This window comes from Coffea arabica, chromosome 6e, assembly GCF_036785885.1.
Source record: "Coffea arabica cultivar ET-39 chromosome 6e, Coffea Arabica ET-39 HiFi, whole genome shotgun sequence".
Classification (NCBI taxonomy): Eukaryota; Viridiplantae; Streptophyta; class Magnoliopsida; order Gentianales; family Rubiaceae; genus Coffea; species Coffea arabica.
Genome location: NC_092321.1, coordinates 18,150,800 through 18,170,675, shown reverse-complemented (window position 1 = coordinate 18,170,675; position 19,876 = coordinate 18,150,800). Strand labels below are relative to the sequence as shown.

Here is a 19,876-nt window from a genome sequence, read left to right as displayed (position 1 = left end):
TAAATAAATTCTAGCCAAGGATGCAACTACTCAGGCACAGTCCATTTATCCGATCATTGATGCAGGAAAGGTTCACTTAATTTATTAATAGGCTAGTTATAGTCTGATGACCAATTTTTCCTTAAATTATTGATAACCAAGGTACGACCGTTGATTACCCCTAATCAGCAAATACTCCTAGGTACGACCATAGGAATTAACTCCTAGTTGCTTATTTTCTTTCTTTGTGACTACTAATTCTAGTTTTAATTCTTAGTTTTAATCCCATGTAATTTAAAAAAAAAAAAAAGAAAAAAGGAGAGAAAAATTTTGGTTTGTTAACTCTAGTTCTACTTTTGCCAAGTTCTTTTTTTTAAAATATAATGTATCGGGTTAATGTGGTTGGATTCGAGATGTCTCCTTGGTGAATATCGGACTGCTTGATTCTTGTGAATTCTTTGTTAACTTTTCTAGGCATTGGGAATGACTGTTGGCATTTTAATGAGAACTGGTCCAATATTGACTCCAGTTCTCTATGTTTGGCAATAATGAGGCGAGCTGCTCCTATTTCTGGTTCTTAGTGTTGTTATTATGTGTTTTTGGCTTTGCTTGGCTGTGAATAATCTGGACTGTACTCCGCTATGAGCTACTACTGAGTAACCGGGGTTCGGCACCTAAAAGTGTCGTTTCTCGCGTCAAAAGGTGGTACTTTATATGAGTACGTGGTTGTATAGCGGTAGGAGCTGAGTAACCGGGCTCCTTCATCTAAAAATGTTGGAGTTCGCGTCAAAAGGCTCCGGTGGCTAGAGACTAAGTCTTCTTGGGGTCAAATATTATTATGCTCCTGAAAAAAAAAAAGAAAAAAAAAAGGAAAAAAAAAGAAGAGAAAAAAAAAAAGAGAATAACTAATAGGGAAGCTTGCTGGGTTATGGACTTAATATGGGGACTTGTGTGAATATTTGGACCATTAGCTGATAAATGCTGAGTGTCATTCCTTTTCCTTAGTTTAGTTAATTCGGAAATTGAAGGAGTTTGTGGTTTAGAGACTAACTGGGGGGATGCTTCTCGGATTTTGACCACTAATGCCCGATATATGATCTTCTCTTGAATCTCTTGGCAAGGTGGTAGATAAGAGTGATGACCACTATCAACTTTCGGGGTCTGCCCACTTTTCTTATGCTTGAGGGCAAGCATGGTTTAGGTGTGGGGGGAATTGATAGGATATAATTTGTTAGTAATTTTATTATTAATTTCCCCTTTCATCCCTGATAAATATTGTGTTAATTGCACATATCTACTTATATTTGGTTTGTGGCCTTTATTTCAGGGATAGAACAGAAAACTACCAAACATGAGGGATTGTCTGGAGAAAATTGAGTCTTCAAGCGAGTCACAGGCCAGGGCCACAGTGCTGAAAAGAACTGGACTCCCATCCCTTTATTCTTGTTGACCAAGAGGTTTACAACCGGAGACTTAGAGAACTTGAAGGCTTGGGCCTTTGACTTCAGTGGGGACCACGGAGGAAAGGAAAAGGGCTTTGGTCCTTTGGTTCTAAAAGGAAACAAAAAAAGCAACGTACAAAGCCTAAGGGAACTAAGAAGAAATGGGGCAGCTTTTGGCCAATTGGTGGGGACCACTGGATCTCTTTCCTTTGGCTTTAAATAGATAGCTAACGTACAGAAGACGGACGGCCAGCTTTTAGTTCTTTTGCTTTAGTTCAGTTTTTAGTTTTCCTTTCTTTTCCTAGGACTGGCCTCTGACACACGCCAGGTGTTTGACAATATTCCTCAACGGGGAAAACATCCTTCATTCCTTACTTTTTAGTACAAAACAATGCCTTCGCAATTTATTAACTCGTGTGATGATTTAATTATGCGGCGTGGCTAAGTCTTCCATCTAGTCAAGGGTCAACTCGACGGCGCAGTCCCGAAAATCTGTGAGATCTAATTAGTTTTCACGCGTTCCTTAATTTATTCATATTTGCACATTGCCTGCTTGTATTTTCATGGGATTATGTTATTAATTGGATGTCAAGGGCCCGATGTTCAATGTGATTTATTAATCTCGTGCCAATTTAGTCAATTAAATCCGTAATTGTTTGATTGATTAATATTAGTGGCAACTGGTGTGTTTACACATTAGGGGAACGTGCAATCTAATTTAAATAACCCTCGTAGCGTGTTATTGGTTAGGGCTAGGTTTTTCTAATATTAATGCAATTGGGAAATTAATTCCTATGGTCGTACCTAGGAGTATTTGCTGATTAGGGGTAATCAACGGTCGTACCTTGGTTATCAATAATTTAAGGAAAAATTGGTCATCAGACTATAACTAGCCTATTAATAAATTAAGTGAACCTTTCCTGCATCAATGATCGGATAAATGGACTGTGCCTGAGTAGTTGCATCCTTGGCTAGAATTTATTTATTCCTGATTAAATTCCTGCTATATTTGTGCTAGTGATTTATTCATTTTTAATTAAATTGTCTAATTATTTTTAGTTTCATTCCGGTAAAATCCCCCCCCCTTATCAATTGGACTTTAAAAAGAGACAAATATCTCCAGTCCCTGAGGAGACGACCCTACTTGCCACTGTCTACTATTCAGTGATTTTTGTCTCTTTTTAAAGTCCAATTGATAAGGGGGGGGGGGGATTTTACCGGAATGAAACTAAAAATAATTAGACAATTTAATTAAAAATGAATAAATCACTAGCACAAATATAGCAGGAATTTAATCAGGAATAAATAAATTCTAGCCAAGGATGCAACTACTCAGGCACAGTCCATTTATTCGATCATTGATGCAGGAAAGGTTCACTTAATTTATTAATAGGCTAGTTATAGTCTGATGACCAATTTTTCCTTAAATTATTGATAACCAAGGTACGACCGTTGATTACCCCTAATCAGCAAATACTCCTAGGTACGACCATAGGAATTAATTTCCCAATTGCATTAATATTAGAAAAACCTAGCCCTAACCAATAACACGCTACGAGGGTTATTTAAATTAGATTGCACGTTCCCCTAATGTGTAAACACACCAGTTGCCACTAATATTAATCAATCAAACAATTACGGATTTAATTGACTAAATTGGCACGAGATTAATAAATCACATTGAACATCGGGCCCTTGACATCCAATTAATAACATAATCCCATGAAAATACAAGCAGGCAATGTGCAAATATGAATAAATTAAGGAACGCGTGAAAACTAATTAGATCTCACAGATTTTCGGGACTGCGCCGTCGAGTTGACCCTTGACTAGATGGAAGACTTAGCCACGCCGCATAATTAAATCATCACACGAGTTAATAAATTGCGAAGGCATTGTTTTGTACTAAAAAGTAAGGAATGAAGGATGTTTTCCCCGTTGAGGAATATTGTCAAACACCTGGCGTGTGTCAGAGGTCAGTCCTAGGAAAAGAAAGGAAAACTAAAAACTGAACTAAAGCAAAAGAACTAAAAGCTGGCCGTCCGTCTTCTGTACGTTAGCTATCTATTTAAAGCCAAAGGAAAGAGATCCAGTGGTCCCCACCAATTGGCCAAAAGCTGCCCCATTTCTTCTTAGTTCCCTTAGGCTTTGTACGTTGCTTTTTTTGTTTCCTTTTAGAACCAAAGGACCAAAGCCCTTTTCCTTTCCTCCGTGGTCCCCACTGAAGTCAAAGGCCCAAGCCTTCAAGTTCTCTAAGTCTCCGGTTGTAAACCTCTTGGTCAACAAGAATAAAGGGATGGGAGTCCAGTTCTTTTCAGCACTGTGGCCCTGGCCTGTGACTCGCTTGAAGACTCAATTTTCTCCAGACAATCCCTCATGTTTGGTAGTTTTCTGTTCTATCCCTGAAATAAAGGCCACAAACCAAATATAAGTAGATATGTGCAATTAACACAATATTTATCAGGGATGAAAGGGGAAATTAATAATAAAATTACTAACAAATTATATCCTATCAAATGGTATTTATGTAAGAATCATGAATCAATCACGAGTTTTTAAAATTTCATTCAAGACACTATTGAATGAAATATTGGATTCATACAATAAACCATTACCCAAGTGGACCTACGGGAATAATGGCAACAAATCATGGAAAGCATATCTTGAAGTAGTCAACCCCTGAGATCATGAAGTAAAATTATACTTTCATAGCTATGTATACAAAGAGAAAGATGAAGTAGAAGAACAGGGAGCAGAACATGCAATACACTACTTGCAAACACTACTCGAATTTAAAGTTGAAGACGTGAACTACAAAGTAATGTATCATTTTCAAATGTATTCCAATGACGCCGCGAAAGCTAAATATGAGCTATCACAAGAGAATGAAGAGTTAAAGGAACTTTATAAGGAGTTACTTAAGCAGAACAAAATTTTGAATTTGCGTCTTTATGAGATTGAAAACAGTGATGCTGAGTCTGTAGCTATGAACTAAAATTAGTTGAGATTTTATGTTGAATTTTTTAAATCGTTAGTTTGAGTGTCTTTAGTGATTGTTTTAATAAACATGGATGCAATTTCCATGAGGGACTAAATATTCTCTATTTGCATTTTATTGGAATGATTGACTTTTTACTTAATTTGAAAGTTTCACTTAATAAATGTTTGTATGTTCTATCGGAGGGTTCAACAAAAATCACAGAGGAAGGGAATCCTCGTAAAAAGATTTGCATGAGGAGGTAGATTTAAAATACTATTTTACTTTCTTAATTTATAATCTTTATGTATTGTCTTACGCACACTTTGAATGTGATAAGTCATTTATTTTTTTTATACTTAGTTGCCATGCTTTGTTATCATGCAGTGATAATGGAAAATCAATAAATGTTGATTTGCACGGATAAATGGAGGATAATGTTTAAACAGAAGAAAAATGAAAAAAAGTTTCTGAAGAGTAAAATATTATTTGATACTATTTACTGCACTTTTTATTTCTTTTCAAGTTTTTGAATGTTATGGTATTGTCGAATGTTATTTTTCTATTTTTTAATTATTATTCACCGACTTAGATTTTCACATTTATATTATAAGAATACTTTATATTATGAAGCGCACATAGTAATATACTTAAGAAAGGTTATAATAAAATATACATTAAATTTGTATTTCAGATCGACTTTTTTATAAAATTGACTAAATAATTTATTATTTTTCGAAGATTCACGTTCAACGAACGGATACAAAAAAATTGTATATGCTTTTGAAAGAAGTTCTTAAGGTAATCTTGTGCATGACATTTCCACTTTGACAGTATTAAAATTAAAAATTCAAGTTTTATACATATTCTTACCTTAAAATAAGCAAATAAATGTAGATTTTAGTCCACCCAAAAATAAAAAAAGAAGTTGTGCCGCGCTTTGTGGATCAAGGGAGTACTTCACCATAAAAGCATTTATGAGTACCTGTAAAAAGCTCATCTTTTGTTCAGCTCTTAATTGGTTTGGCACTAAAAAGTTCTTGAGGAATGAACGTCAACAGGATTGTGCGATACAACCAACAATAGTGGGAGGGAAGAACATGGATACAGAGGGAAAGACGGAGAGTGAGAAGATGAATTAGGCAATCGCGACGGCATATGATGTCCATTCCAAAATACTGGAGGAAATAGCTGGGGATCACTTTCACATCGGCTTCAATGAATCTAGCACCATCATCCCAGGTTCTGATGTCCATTCTGCTCAGACTCGTACAATTGAGGCGGCCCTTCGTTTTGCCACTGCATCAGGTAACCCCGCCCCTCCCTCCTCTGCTAACGTATATGCATTGACGGCTGAAATTACGAAATGTAACTCTGTACTTTGCACAGCTAAGCTTTTCACTGGTTGGAGATGCCCATTAAGTTTCGATTCTTGACTTCGTTTAGTCATTTCCCATGACAATCAACTTGTTTTAGGCCGAAGATGTAGGGAGTCAGAACGGTAGGCAAGGCGATGAAGCTTTGGATAGAATCTTTGATTCATGAAGTCAACCTATACAAAGTCCTAAAGAATTTAGACTGTGAGGGTAATCCGACGCTTTTAATAAAAAAACTTTTGGGCAATAGAAGAAATTTAGGGGCAGAGCTTTTGATCTCAAAGCACTTTTAGCCAAGTTCAAAATTAGTGATTTTGAAATAACTTTTGTATCTTAAAAAAATAAAATTTGACCACCTTATCATGAATTTCGAACCAAATAAGTGATAAATATATTTCAAATAAAAAGGCACTTATATAATTATGCACTCGAGCAATATAATTAGAAACTTAATAAGTACTTTTTTCAAAAAATCTACCACGTGAAATACTTTTTAGTATGCTTCCGTAATCCCAAATAGGAACCTTATATTACAGAATTATCTAAGATGAAATATTATTCCTCAGCCAATAACATTAGCCATGAATCTTATTTGAAACAGGAATATTCTATACTATGCGATATACGACTTATACAACAAACGCAAACTAAATTATGATTCACCTTCTTTATTTTAGAAATTCTCATATTTGTATCTGTCCCTTACATATATCGTGATTTTCAATAGCTTTTTGTAGGTAAACTCTTTAAAATATTATTCCTTCACCAATTCCGTTACATTAGTCATGTATCTTATTTTTCGTATCACAAAATATTTGTTACCTTTGAAAAGTCAACACATAATTACACTGGTATCACTCAAATTTGGGTTAATTACAATTACCTTCAATGAGATTTGTCCTAATTAAAAAAAATATATCTTGTGATTTTATCAGGTCACAGCTGAGTCCCTTGATAGCAAAACATTTGTCAAATGCGCAGCTTCCTCACTCCTCACATAAGAGTTGTTAGAATTGCTTCTTATATTAGCAAAATCAGATATTTCCAAAAGATCCTAAGTACTCATTTGCAATACAAGCTAATTACAAAATTTAGCCGTTGACGTTTGTTCAGTTTTGCAAAACATTTTGTTCAGTTTTGTAAACTAACATGCCCCTTATAATTTCTAGTTTTTCTCCTCTCCAGCTTGGCCATTTTTTGGTTTCATTCCTTTGTAGTGGTTAACTAACCGCCATTGTTTATCATGGAATTATTTGTAGAGGATCCATCTAAGAAACCAAGAAACATACTTGATGTTGGATGCGGTCTTGGTGGCAGCGTAAGGTACCTAGCAAGCAAATATGGTGCTCAAGCTAAAGGCATCACCCTAAGCCCTGTTGAGGCCGAAAGAGCTCGTGTTCTAACTGCTGCCCAAGGATTGGAAAGTCAGGTTTGTATGAACTATATGCATTACAATTTCCAATCTAGTCTACTTCCTACTAAACTATGGATTTCTTATTACTTCTCACTTTGCACTTTTTAACTTTTGTTTTGAGCGATTTGCAAGAAGTTATCAAATTGTTAAATCACCTGAGCCGCTCACACTTTTATGCAAGTACACAATGAGTGAAGATTTCATTTTTTCCATTTCTTAAGGGTTGAAAATATTTGTGGGCGTTGATAGTAGATGATTATTTCATGTAGACGACACATTTTCTTGATTTTGCGTATAAAAGATACTTGTATTGACTTTTGGATATCATGCAGAGCTTTTTGTAAACATTTTGCGCTGGGTTTTGTTAAAAAAGGAAATTTTGTCCAATAATGTAATCAAAGAAGCAAAATCATGATCCAACTTCTATCATTCAGTTTTCAAGTCATCCCTTTGGCTATTTTTTCCTAAATTTTTTTTCTCCATGGTTATCCTTCATACTGTTATTATTTTTTTAACAACAAAAATAAATTAATTTAGTTAATCAACAATAAAAATAGATAAAGCAAATTAAAATTAATTGGTAGAGCGTATTTCTCAAGGGACTAAATTCTACTTTGGACCCTTAAACTATAGATGTATTCCTACTTCGGTCCTTAAACTTCACATTTTGGACACTTTATTCTTTAAAGTATGAAATGTATCTACAATAGTCTTTCACCTTGGTTTTTAGATACTCTACCCTATAAAATATGTCCTTCTCATGGCATTGTAGGCGAGCGATGCTTAAAGGTTAATGAGTAAAGTGGGATGGATTTCATAGTTGAGAGAGTTTAAGTGTTCATAATTAAAGTTTAAGAACTAAAATGGGATGATTTTATATTTTAGGAGGTAAAGTATCCTAGAATAAAGTTTAAACACTAAAGTGGAAGTGCGTTTAATAGTTTACAAGTCCAAAATGTAATTTAGCCTTTCGCAAGGAAATGAATAAAAAAATTTAACAAAAAAGAGCATCATTCAACTTAATGCATGAAAATGTAATATTTTCAACAACAACAAACAATTTCAAAGCGTGAAAAAAAAGTTCAACATTCTTGAGACTAGTTCTTGAATGTTCCCAAAGCCTTCCCATTTTCGTCTTCATCAAAGCAAACCTGGTACTGAAAATTCCGAGAATCCTAATGTGTGATAATTTTATTTTGATTATTCATCCTCACCTTCATGGTTATACACTAATAATTTCAAATTTTTAAATCCTAAAAATTAGGGGATAAAATTATCCCATGATAGAATCGAATTCAGATACGTATTATCAATGATCTTAGGTGTAGAAGATAACTCTTGAATTTGGCTAAAACTATTTGAAACCACCTATCTTTAGGATTTATGTTTCAAATTAAGAGACCAATCCAATTATGACTGAACTTTATCAAATTTATATACAAAAATAGGTTTAACTTGAGTTCCAAATGATCCATAAATAACGATTATTTACTGATCAATTAGAGGTACCATAAAGGAAAGAGAAAAACTCTACATATAGAGCAAATGGCAAAAAATATTACTAAACTATTAACTTTTACGTCATTTACTCACTAAACTATTTTTTTAGCCAAAAATATCAGTCAACTAACAAAATTGTAGCTTTTTTTGTGTTTTGTCAAATTTTGGAGTTAGAACAAGTGGAAAGGCAGTCCCGTGACAAGCAATAGCGTGCTTAAAGGGGTAAAAATATCCAATTGAGGGTAAAAATACATGAATCACAGAATTAGGGACTTTAACTGAATTATGTTAAAATCCTAAACTAAAAAATAGTCTAGTGACCAGAAGACATAAAAGGTTAATTGTTTAGTCACACTTTTTGCCATATACTCTATTAATATATATGATTAACCTCTATAGACTAACAAACAACTTAGACACTATTGGATTTGAATGCATATCATATGTGCAAAGCATAAGTTTCAAAGTCAAATTAAGATTAGTCGTCAAGTATGTTAGCGTATAGAAAATGTTTTTATATATACATATGTTGATTATGTCAAGTCTTAAATTCAGATGAAGTCTTTATTTCGAATAAATTTAGTAAAATGACTCGGAACTTGCTTGCAAGTTCCAAGTAATATATATACATTATGAAGATCGATCAGTAGTGTTGCTTCCTTTTCCTAACAGCTGCCATAACATACGTAGCAGATTTCCTTTGAGGTGGCAGATGCATTGAATCAGCCATTTGAAGAAGGTTCATTCGATTTAATTTGGTGTATTGAATGTGAAAATCACATAAGCGATAAAACAAAGGTTATTTTTCTTCTTCCATCCTTGACAATTACTATTTCTCTTTATTTTTTTTTTTGTTTTTATCATTCTTTAAAAAAGATTATATATCTACTTGTTGAACGTAGGTATCACATAAATGTAATAATATAAGATTCTGCTGATGCTATTTTCTTCTTGATGAAGTTTGTTCATGAGTTGAATCGGGTGGCCGCCCCTGGTGCTACTATCATTTTACTCACTTGGTGTCATAGGGATCTTTCGCCCCCTTGAACAAGATCTGCTTCCAGATGAGAAAAAGTTACTGAGTCAACTGGAGAGCAGAAATCGTGCTAAGTGGATTTCTGCTGCTGATTATATGAATTTATTCAAGTCCTGCTCTTTTGAGGTATTCAATTGCGGTTCCTTTTCGCTACTTATTTATTCGACCAGTATCATTATTTTTTCAATTGCTCCATATTATGCAGAAATGAGGAAGATAACGTTGTCATGGAAGGGAATCATGTCGTATGTTAGACATGCTGGTAAGCATTGTGTGTTTCACTAGCATAGCCATTTCTCCATCTTTTCTCAATTTCAATTAATAGGATGGAGGCAATTGAACATCAAGGCGCTGACGATAGGGGTGAGCAAACGGTACAAATTCGGTAATTCGGTTAGTTGAATTCGGTTATTTGACTTATAAAAATCTAAACCGCTTTCAATTTCGAATTGGTTATGACTGAATTCATTTCGCAACCGATTTCGAATTCGGAAATGGTAATGAATTCGGTTATTAAAAAAAAAAACTGATGAGATAACCTTGTTATGGTCCTGAAGGAAGTGATTGTGTAATTTTTAATTTACAAATTGGGGCTTCTAAATTATAATACATTCATTATGCTCCTCAATGATTTAAAAATTATTACTGATTTGATCCCCAAATTTATTCATAATTTAACACATTACTTATGTTCTAATCATTTTGTGGTTTAATTGGCATTTATTTAATCACTTATACCTAAAATCCTTAGTCTATGATTTAAGGAACACATAAAAAGTGATTAATTTAAACTAGAATAAACCTTAGACTGTACAATGATTAGTGATAATTTATGAATTTATAATTTGCAATGATTAATAATAAGTAATATTAGTTACAAACTTACAAATTACAATGATTAGTGATAAGTTATATTAGTTACAAACTTATAATTTATTTCAAATCAAAATAAAACTTATTTACTTACATATGTTATTGTGAAAGCCAATACACTAATACATTGATTTGTAATTCATATGCATTCACTTACACTGCTTAGTTGTCTTGTCTATACTTAAAGTTTTAAGATTAGTGAATAGAGAATATGAATTTTTATGTTAAATATGTAATGTAAATTTAGAGCATATTAATACATGCAAGTTACAAGTTACGCATTCAAATATTCAATAATTCAAACATGAATGATGTATCAAATTACTAATATCTAAATTCTAATTACTAATTATGTTTATTGTTAATATTTAGTATTATACATATATGTATTAATTATTATCTAATTCTAGTCATGTTACTCATGTGTAAAATAATAAGTATTACAGTTATGTTATATTGTTATGTATTACTATATATTTGTATTATTATAGTCATATAACAATTAACAAATACTAAAATATATTGTACATTATTATATATTATTATTATTATAAGTACATGATAATACCATGTACTAACTATTATTAATAGCATTTACCTATATAATATAATAATATATTACTAGTATATACTAATACTAAATAGCATTTATCTATATATTATATAATTTTATAAACTAATTTAGTATTCGAATGCGGTAATGCGGTACCTTATTTCATTTACCGAATTTGAATGCGAAATCGGTTATTACAAAATTCATAATCTCATTACCTATTTCATATCATATTAGAATTCGGTGAATTCAATACGTACCGAATTTGTACCAAATTATCAAATACCCGATTTCAAATTACCAAATTGAATTTGAATTCGGTTATGAATTCAGTATGTACCGAATTTGTTCACCCCTAGCTGACAATGCCGTCAGTGTTCGACAGATACAAAAATGGTCTACTTAAGTATTGCATTCTTACGTGCCAGAAGCCTCAATAGTTTAGTTCTAGTGATGTCTAATGTCGTTGTATAAATATCACTCTACCGTCGATAATTTGCACTTATGTTTTTCGCCCTCAAAAGCCAATTTGTGCTTGTATTGTTTCTCACAACGCGTGAATCTTCTTGATTTTGAGATTTACCATTAGAATTTTTTTCCCTTTTTTTTGGGGGAAGATCTTCTACTATTTGTGCAAAAGATCTTGGTATTTGACAAGAGTTTCGAATATTAGAACTCGTGTCGTCTCCAATATAGCAGAGCAAAAACTCACAATGGCACGTAACTTGGTAGGATGACATAATTTGCGCGACTTGGGGCCTTTGAACGGTGTAACACTGTTTATACAATTTGTAACTTCTTAACTACTTGTCAAAAATTGTTCAAAAAAAGTTAAATCGTTCATGAATAGTTGACTTCACAACTGTCCCTGCTCCAAGTTCTAATTTGTGAGTACTTCAAAGTTCAAAGTTCCTAGGTAATAAGAGAGTAAGTGAAGTCCTCTTTTCCATCCTCTTCAAGGACAAAAAATGAATTAAAAAATTGTCGTTGGTCAAAAAATTAAAAAGAAAAAAAAAAGAAAAACTCATCATTTGCTAATTTCAAGAGACAATTTTGCCAATTAGAAACAACCCATTTGTAGCTTTAATTCCTGATGGGTTCTCAATATAAGTGCAAGTTTAATAAAAAATATACCCGTTTGATTACAAGTATATAGGTCAAATAGTAGTTTAGAGCATATATCAGATCGATCGTACGAAGAGCAGCTATTACAAGTACTAGGTCATTTACTTACTCTATTATTTAGACTATCTATCGAATAAAGGTCATAGAAATAATAATACTTACTAATTAACTATTTTAACTAAATAACTTGCAAGATAACAATGGAGAAATGTCACTAAATACTTGAGTATAGGGAAATAGAGTCCACTTATGATACAAAAGATACAAGTGAATAGATTTACCTTTTGTTATTACTCTTGTTTAACTAGAGATTCATTTCCAAATTTATCAAAACTTACTCTCATGATCTAGTGAATAGTTTAGTTTTCCCTATTCTCATGGCGAATCACAAAATATACATTTTCTTGCTTCTTTTCTGCTCCAGTTGATCACTAAAGCCCTGTTCAGGTGTTTGCTCATGTATTTCACCAATAATACTTGTATTTGATGCTTTTCTACTTCCCGAATTGCCGCTGAATCAAACACTAATGAGTTCGAATTAAATCCATCTCGATTCAACGTTGATAATTCACCTCAATTTCTACAAATATAACCAACTTTGCACATTAAATTGCTCAATTGAAACTCACAAAATTTAGAAACTTAGGGAGCAAGTTACATCTTAAAACATCCTAATTTGTACCAAAAATAAACACAAAATGCTACTTAAAAACACTTATCAAATTCCCCCACACTTGAATCATTACTTGTCCTCAAATAATAAGAAAAATGATCCAACAATGATTTAAGAAGTGAAACGAATCAAGTGAATTTGAACATCAATCTTTCTCAACTCGGCAAGCTTTCATTATGCAACCATTCATATCACCCTCAATACTCATCATATCGTCCAAAAGAGAGATATTTATATCCAAAATTCAACTTAACAAAAGTCAATCTCTCAATATCACCTAGTCTCACAAATAACTAACCTATATAGTCACTTTAGAATTTCTTCCTTTGAAATGAATTGTTAAATTTACGAATCTAAAGAGGGAATTGTTCACTTTATTTCTCTTTTATTCATTTTTAAAAAAGAGAAAGTGTCTTTTTACAGGAAAATCGATATTTTTAGATGAAAATCCCTGGTTACTCAACACTTTACTTATTTCTCCTTAATTCAAATACCTTTTTACGCGAAAGTCGACATTTTTAGATGAAAACTCCCGGTTACTTAGTACAAGAATTTATTGGATCTCTTTTTTTTTATGAACAATTCCCTTAATAATATAGATACAAGGAAGAAAATGCCTTAGCAACTATATAAATCAATTACATCTAAAAGCAAATAAGATGAGAAATTTCATTTATCATACAAAATTATAGGCATAATTTTTTTTATTTTACAAGATATTCTTTCTCACATGCAATAGTAGTAATCACATAATAATTGCTTTCAAGTCATGAACATTGACTTCTCAAATTACTTACTTCATCTCACTAATATAGTAGAATTTGAAACAAAAAGAAACTTAATTGTCATGCATTTGTGGACTCAAATGAATGACGTATGAAAATTTTGGGGCAAATTTTGAATTGTGGACAAGATTTTGGAAAAATTTTGACGGAATTTCCTCTTAAAACTAGACTAAACTTCTACCAACAATACCCAAGAATCAACAATTTAGAGCATAAAATAATTTTCTAATAACATGTCAAAATATTTAAACGCAAAAGTAACTTCTACTTAGGACATTCCTCTCCCCACGCTTAACATACACATTGTCCTCAATGTGTAGGGAAAGAAAATAAAGAAAATAAGAATAAGTTACTCTCCAATCAATGGCTGAGATCCAGTTCAATTAGAACCAAAATCAATTAGAACTGCCACAAGTTCCAAGTGCAAAATGATAAGTGCAAATTAAAAATTCTACAGGGAAAAGATAAAAAGAAAACTACTAAGAAACATGGAAGCAAAAGCAAAAGGCATCAAGAGGTCAACGCGTCTTCAATCATCGACGGCATCATCATCATCACGGTGAGGTGGAGGTATGCCCAAATGCTCTTCAATCTACTGCATGCGAATGTCCATTGAACCCAATTGATATTCAATTGTATCTAATCGACTAAAAAGTCTCTGCCAATTAGATTGAGGTGGTGGAGGAGATGGAGTAGTAGTTGAGGGTCCAATTTCTTCTCGGCCATGATGTGCTTTCTGTCGTCGTTCTTGAGTAGGCAAAGGAATATGTTCTATAGCAATTCCTATGACACAAAGTGAAAAAACTGATAACTTTGTACTAGGGTGAATAGCTACCCGAGGTGACGGGTATTTTACATATACGTACAAGTTAAAAAACCGAATTACACCCGTTCACTGCAAGTATACAGGTCTAGTAGTTTAGGGTATATATCAGGTCGATCCCACAGGGAAGAGTGAACAATTACCGGTATTACTAAAACTTCTCTATTATTTAGACTATCAATGAATTATAACAAATTTAACCTACTGAAATTATACAAAATAACAAATAAAAGCTGCATAGGTTGTGGTATCCCTAACTACTCATGCAAGTGCTATATTTGAATAATTGAGTACTACATCTAGGCTAGTTATGGTGTAATTTCCTTATGCATTTGAATCCTACTTTCGTAGTGAATCAATTATACTTATAACTAATCCATACCTATTATCATAGTTATGAAATTAGCTACAAGTTCATTTCTTCAGTGAAATTATATGAAATGAATCACTAAAAACCACATAGGTGCATCTCTACTTTCGTGAGTGTACTCCCTATGTTTAGCACTTCTTCAACTAGTGTTAAATCTTAATTTTCATTGCAGAAACAACACCTTAGATAATCACAATCAATGGTACTAGATTAATCATGATTTAAAGAGCCAAAGTGCTAAATAACTTGCTCAAATCATAGCACACAAATAACCAAATAATAAACACTAACAATTATAGAAAGTTCAACCAAACCCAAGGCATAAACTTTAGAGACACATATTGAACACAAAATCCAGAACTTGTATATTAACTAAACTTGGAATCAAGTACAAAAGATAAAGAGTTTGGAAGGAATGTAACCCTTGTCACATGAGTTCATCTCCTTGCCTTCTTCATCCTCCATCTTCATCTTTGCCTAGCTAATAAACAAGAATGGATGAACTACTAGCTAAACTATCCTACACTAAGAAGAATGGTAGAGCTAAATTTTTGCAGTCCAAGCTTTCTCCCGTATCTCTCTTTTCCCTCAATCTTACAATGAATTTGGCTATATAAAGATGAAAGATTGGTCAAGACTTGAGGTTTACACCTCCCTTTTATAGTTGGGAATGTTTCTCACATGTCTAGCATCACATGTGAGTTGGTGGAGGTGAAATTGAGTTTTACGCGTACATAGCAGCCTTTTCTGACCACAATCCGGCCACAAATCTGGCCAAATTCCGGCCGGATTGCTACAATGACCATTTGGTCACTTCTGGTTCAATTTCCAGCTCTGCTCCGATTTTGCACCAACTTCCACTGAACTTTTCTTGATGATAAAAGATGATTTAGCTCTTGACCAAAACATGAAACTTGTATCCCTTTGAATTAGCTTTCCAATGCATCAAGAATCACTTCATTTGGATCTGTGTACGATGAGAAATGACCGAAATACCCTTGCCTGCTCATTGCCCTGTTTCAGCTTCGACCAGTAGAAATTTGCTACTGTAATTCTGTTTTTGACTTTGAAAACCTTCAAACTGGATTCAGATGTCTTCACCAAAGTTGTAGATCTATCTCTTATTTTCAAATTGGTTCAAGAATCATCTCAATCCGATCACTGTAACTCAAGTTATAGCTGAAATACAAAAATGTGTCAAAACTGTCAAAATACACAAAATCCCACTAAAAAGTGATAAAAACCTCATTTAATCACTTAAAAGCATTTTTCACCAATTATAGCCAAAATGATTCATTTTCTTCCAATAATATAACTAAAGTTACTAAAAATAATATAAAATATCATACAATTATTACGTAAATTAGTCACTTATCACGAGGTACTCCATTCAAATTCACTCCCATCCACTCAAACACTAGCGATAGGAGACGGAAAAATGCAAACTTGAAAGAAGTAGTACGCCGTCTCATCATTGACCTGATGTAACTAATGATTATATTCAGTAGCAGAATGCGGGCATAGGAGGATTCTCGATTATAAAACATATAGTCCAAAAATAGATGTCACTTTTTCGGACCTCTCTGTGACCACTCTTCTTTGGGATCACATTGTGTGCCATCATATAGATAATGAGGTGATAGCAAGTGTCGAAAACGCTTACAATCATCGTCTCTTTCCTTGAGGAGTAGAAAGGTTGGTACTCAAGATCAAATTGAGACAATGTGTGTGATGGATCTCATCTCTTATTGGGAGCAACAAGCCCTTTCTTCAAATCAACAATTGGACCAATGTTGTTGTAACCCAAAATGCGTGCGATGAGATCACGAGTCAAGTAAATCCGAATACCACGCCTCTGAGCGTCTAGATGTACTCCCCCATTGACGCCTCGTCATAGGTTGGGGGGAAGAAGAATTCTCTTCTTCACTTTTTTCAATCTCCTCACTCACCTTCATTGTCGCGCCCCATTTTTTGAAAAATAATAAAATAATAAGTTTATAAGTAGGTTATTGAGAAAATTTGAGTTTATTTGAGTGAACAATGAATTTTTGAGTTTATAAAAGAAAAAGACCTAAAATGGGACTTAAAAAGTGCGATGATTTTGATCCAAAATAATAGTCTAAAAAGGGTTTTTAGGAAATAGTAGGAGTTGCCACTTGGTATCGAGTTTAGGTGTACTAAGTCACCAAAAACTATATTTTTAATAAAAAAAAAACAGATAAAACCCCTAGTTTACACGACTCTAGGTCTTTGAGAACAAGAGAAAATGGTTCGGGAGTCATGGTTGTAGAAAAGGAAGGCAAAGATTTGACAGAATCAAACCTAAGGCACCCTTTTAACCTAACCAAGGCTAGTTGCGAGATTTAGTCAAAAATTTTCTTAATCTAACCTATAAAACTTATCACATTTGGATGTTACTATATGGATGCAAATTTAGACCTAATGGATATCGAGAGGGTCGAAATTTCTCTTCAGAGTTTAATTGATGCGAATTACATTAATTGTGATGCCCAAAAATGATTTTTAGAAGAGGTCACGAATATGCAAAGATGAGACTCGAAGAGAAAGAAGAATTATAATATAAATATACATGATCTAAAAGAGAGGAATGCAACATAACGGGTACGGGAGATTAAGGTTCGTGACTTCAATTTTCCTTCTCAAAGAGGAGATATGAGCGTGCTAAGGTTAAGAAACCATATTCGTCCATTTCTTATATTTTGAAGGGTGACTCTCCTAATCTAACCAAACAAATGAACTAGCTTATTTCTAATTTTCTAAATGGAATGCAAGTCTAAATGTCATGTTTCGCATACATAGGGATAAGGGAGATTATATATAGAGGAAATATCATACAAGATGAGAAAATATCCTAAAAATGAAAAGCATGCATGAAATGCAAAAATGTCGAGCAAAGTATGCATCTAGCGCAAAAATGGCCTAAAGGGTCTAACATTGGACTAGTCCATTTCTACCAATTTTCACTAGCGTTGGATTAGTAAGAAATCAAGGAGAAAGTGCCACAACTAGTGTTGGACTAGTGTGGTGACGTCATGCATTTATTATAACTAAATAAATCATATAAACATAATTAAAGCAAGTAAACACATAATGCACATAGAGCACATAACACATAAGCATAATTTATAAATGCAAAACCCTAATGAAAGCGAATAAACACGTAAGCACATAAGCATGTAAGCACACAAGCAAATAAACGCAAATAAAAACCTAACTATTACATTCGGGACCCTAACTACAATCTAAGGAAAAATTTAAAAATAATTACCTAACTATTACATTTATCTAACTAATTACATTTTGGCAAAATTAAAATCTATCTATTACATGGGCTAGCTAAATACATGTCTCGAGCTCCTATATATTACAATTTGATATTTAAACGCCTCACAAATAATCATCAAAATAAAATAAAATAAATGAAACTTAAAAAAAATAAAAGGAATATTTAAAAGAAAAAAAAACTCAAAACATGCAATTACACATAAAAACACATTGGAGCACATAGAAGAATTTAAAATAAGAAAAGAAGGTTACCTCCCTTGAAGTTGTGATTAAATGGGGTGAAATTTGCCTTACTTATACTTCAAAATCAACAAAATGATCAAGACACTAATTTAATTATAAAGAAATGGAAATAATGAAGAAATCGACTAATTAAAATACTTAAATGAAGTATAATTAACAATTAAAGAAGATAAACAACTTGTGTTAAAGAAATCAAAACTGTTAGGGACCTAATTACAAAAATTTGGAAAGTTTTTGGGATCAAATTATTATTATTACAAAAATAGGGGTCTAATCAGGGGTTTTAAATTAGGGACCTAATTGAAATAAAATCAAAGTTTTTAGGGCAGAAGTGAAATTACTTGAAAGTATAGGGACTAATCTGCAATTTCATTTTCTGGTTTCTTAAGAACATCAGGCCATTGGGCCCTTTTTTTATTTCTTTGGGCCAAAGCTTCCTAAAGCCCAATTGAAAGTCCAAGGCATAATACACATAGGCCAACTCATAGTTTTATCCAAACAAACCCAACCGAAAAAGCATGGGCTTTGGCCTCCTAGCCCAAGACAAAACCCAATGAGAAATAACTAAAATCCATTTCCAGAAACCAAACAAATAACATTACCCAACAAGACAATAAATCAATAAAAAATATTAAGATCTAATTATACTCTAAAAAACCAGAAATAGTTAACTGAAAACCACGCTTAAAACATATCAAAGAAGATTAAAGCTTAAAGGGGTAAAAATGATTTATTAGCAGAAGTTTTTGGGCTATAATGAAATTATTTAAAAAGTCAAGGGTGAAAACGCAGTTTCAAAAATCTTCATGCATCTTGCTCGATGGACTTGCCACAGCTAGAGCAACTCCCTTACATTCTTGAACACTTTTCGATTCCTCAAGGACCTCGAAAAGCCCAGATGATGGAAAATACTCTTCGAGAGTGTGAGAGGATGCCGATCAACGGAGAGAAGAATACTTGTGTCACATCCTATGAGTTATTGGGTGAATTTGCAGGAAAAATCATGGGTCCGGAGACCAATATCGGAGTCTTTTTGACACAACAGCCCACGAGATCAACTCCAGATAGATTGCAAAACAACACAATCTTACAAGTTCCTGAAATGATTTTAACTCCGAAGATGACATCCTGTCGTACCATGGCTTATCCTTAAATCTTTTATTGCCATTCTCAAGAGGCTGACAATCGGGCGTGTACAGGATTTTGCTGACAATCGAAGCTGTTTGTCACATGGATACCGGAACCATGGTCGCGTTGCCTTCCGGGACCTCCCCTGTTTGCCATGTTCTTCCGGCAGAAAGCTTTGTATTGGTTCCAATTTAGGGCTCTACCCTTCTGGCCAAATGGTCCAAGAGCTCAAGCTTCCATCTCTGTTTGGCTGCTGTATTGTATCCTGTGCCC

General features: G+C 33.4%; 1 pseudogene; it reads left to right on the top strand.

Moving 5' to 3' along the window:
• Positions 1–4,257: 4,257 nt before the first annotated feature.
• LOC140009761 (gamma-tocopherol methyltransferase, chloroplastic-like) lies at positions 4,258–19,628 on the top strand (annotated as a pseudogene).
• Positions 19,629–19,876: the final 248 nt, after the last annotated feature.